Raw genomic sequence first — 3,150 nt, forward strand, 5'->3', positions numbered from 1 at the left:
CTATCATCTATCTATCTATCTATCTATCTATCATCTATCTATCTATCATCTATCTATCTATCTAATCTATCACCTATCTATTATCTATCTATCTATCTATCTATCTATCTATCTATCATCAATCAATAAATCATCTATCTATCATCTATCTTTGCAGACAGGAAAATAACCCTGACAAAGCTGGCATCAAAATCGAGTTAATGAATCAAAGGAACTTAGTGTCTTTTTTTCCCTCTCTTCATTGGGACTGAACCCAGGATCTCATTCTGTTAGACAAATACACTACCACTGAGCTACACCCCCAGTCCTAGTGCCTGGTTTTTAATAGGAGTAGCTATTCAGTTGCATCTGCATGGATATGCTATCAACCCAGAGAGCTGCCATGGATGGCTAGCCCTGACAGTCCAACTCAATTCTGACAATGCCAGTTTCCTTCAATGTCTCTTTACTGCTTAATTCTCCCTAAATGACATTTTATTCCTAAGTATTGGTGTTTGCTTTGACTATCACTGCTGGTTCTTTTGTCTGCTTATTTAAGTGTTTTGCTCTAGAAGGACGATGTATGTGTTTCAGGTGGTCTATGAATTCTTGAAATTATATGTAAGATAGGGTCCATACATGCATTTTCTAGAAGAAAGTCCATGCTTTCATTCCTATTCTCAAATTCAGGTCAAGAATGAAAAAGCAAGATAATCCAAGTGGCTCACTTTCATAAATCTTTGGAGTTTTTGCCTATCCCACTGTTACAGTAGCCTTGATCAGGGCTCTGTTTTGGCTCATTAGGGAAAGCTAGTTCCTTCTGGTCAAAAGAATGGCATTTATCTTTGGCCATGGGTAGAGACTAAACATCCGAAGCCATTTAAAATATAGGCGGTGGGGCTGGAGAGATGGATCGGCTGTTAGGAGCACTTGTTGCTCTTGCAGAGGACCCTGGTTTGGTTCCCAGCACCCACATGGCAGCTACCAACCCCTGTAACTGGAGTTCCATGGGATCTGATGTCCTCATCTGGCCTTTGTGGGCAGTGCTCCCATGTGGTGCACTTGCATCCATGTGGGCAAAACACTCATGCACATAAAAACTGAAAATAAATAAAATATTTAACTCTCCTGCCCCCCCCAAAAACCCCCATAAGAATCAATGTAGTTGGGCTGGTTAATTACCTGGTGAAAAGACCAGCCCCCAGGAAGGTGGATTCACCCAATGTCATGCTAAAAAGAAAAGAGGAATAATTATTCCCTTAATGAGAGAATGGCTTTTCCTTCCCAGCATCCCTGTCTCTCTGCAGTGCTGTGGAGCTGCCATGGGGCTGTCAGGTGTGCCTGCTTTTCTGTTTTCAGAAAACGTTTCCTTTGTCCTTTTTCCTGTCCCTTTCTTTCGTATGCCGGCTGGAGCCGGAGCATGTTTTCTCTGGTACTTTGGACTTGCTTCTTCACTCTTTCTTTGAAGCTAGCTGCTTTTCGCCATGTGGCTGCTTGCCAAACCTCCATGCCTAACTCAAAAGCCACGGTTTTCTCCCTTATCTTCCTCCATCCCCGTCCTCTGGGCAGTGGTGGGATCTATAGCTTGTCTACATTGTGGTTTTTCCTCTTATACCCTAAGTTGTTCTTGGGCTTCCTGATGAGTCTGTTCTTAAATTCTTTTATTAACCAGACTAAGAATCCCGATAGGACACCCCAACATTTCCATGAACACCACTTTGTAAGCATGGCAGAGGTCTCTTTTTCCTTTTGGTAGAACTTTCCAAAGCTCTCCGAAGTGGAAGACACAACTTTGGCGGACACATGGCAATAATAGTTTCCGTGTTCCTCAGTCTTTTCTGGACCACGGCAAACCAGGCCTTCCTGTCCTACCATGCGAACAAACGATTGATTCTGTACACTGATCCTGATCTACTATACCACATGCTTGTGTGGGGAAACTGAATCTTGCTTCTGCCCTGCAGTGCTTAGCTCAGTGCCTGGGACAGGGTAGCTATTCCAGAAATACTGGCTGTAAACCTGACCACATTTTTGCATTCTTCAATTAACAACACATAGAAAAAGTGGCAATATAGCCAAATCATACTACATTTATAAATATTTAGCATATTCCCAGGGTAGATTATGAATATGTATATTAGAAGTGGCTATTGAGGTAGAGATTCCTGAGGGAACTATAAAAATATCACCCAATTTCTTTCACTAAGAAAATACAAAATCCGATTTTCCCACTATTATTAGACTCCAATAAATATTCATCCTCTTATTCCTCCAGGGGGGTCCCAAGCTTCCTACAAGCAGAATGAGCACTAAATGTGCCCAGTAAATCACTCTGTTTTTACCCTGGAGTCAGAATGAAGATCTTAATTGATTTGCTTTTTCCAACAGCCTAGAGATTCAAGTTGACTTTTAGTCTCCAAGACTAGAGAAGGACAGGGCAAAACTGTTCATGAACCACCTATGAAGGAGGTAATGGCCGTTTCTTGGGGAACAAAAGGCTTCCCCCAAATGAAGATTGTGGGGAGCTCCTGTACCAACAGCTGTGCCAGCTAAACTGCCAGTTCCTGCAGGGTAGGAACTCACCTGGAGAGGTTGGGGTCCCCACAAAGAGTGGCTCAAGTGAGAAGAAGCATCAGTTTCACCCAAGTGCTGAGTCAGGAAAGCTGGGGCCTGTGCCATTTTCCAATCAACTCCCCTTGTCGATTCACTCTTGACCTCGTCTCAACAGTGGCTCCAGGGGAGGAAAGTTAGGGAAACATGTTTTGGCTTGGCACAAATCCCTAAAGGCCAACAATATTTACTGAGTTTTGAGGCCAGAATAATGTGGACCGCCAACAGTGACATGTGGAAGAGTGGGCCCTGTGGATTCGTTTCCCTGGGCATAACTAACAACTTGCTGAGGACTTACCTCAGACAAGGCCAGCTTCGCCAAGCTCACAGTTACAAACGTGAGTCCATCTTTTTCCAGTAAATTGATGGAACTGGAGTTAGGATTTCAAATCAAAACACAGAGAGATGGAGCAATTGTGCTATACAATTTGGGCAAACCTCTTAGGAAGGAATTGGTAAGGAGCAGGAGAAAATGCAGGCATCAAGTGCACCACTTAGACTCCTGTTAATTGAGTATTATGTACTGTGATTTACTTAAGTCCCTCCACCCCCATCCTTTCA

The sequence above is a fragment of the Nannospalax galili genome, unplaced genomic scaffold (genome assembly GCF_000622305.1).
Source record: "Nannospalax galili isolate Female #2095 unplaced genomic scaffold, S.galili_v1.0 scaffold341, whole genome shotgun sequence".
NCBI classification, from domain to species: Eukaryota; Metazoa; Chordata; class Mammalia; order Rodentia; family Spalacidae; genus Nannospalax; species Nannospalax galili.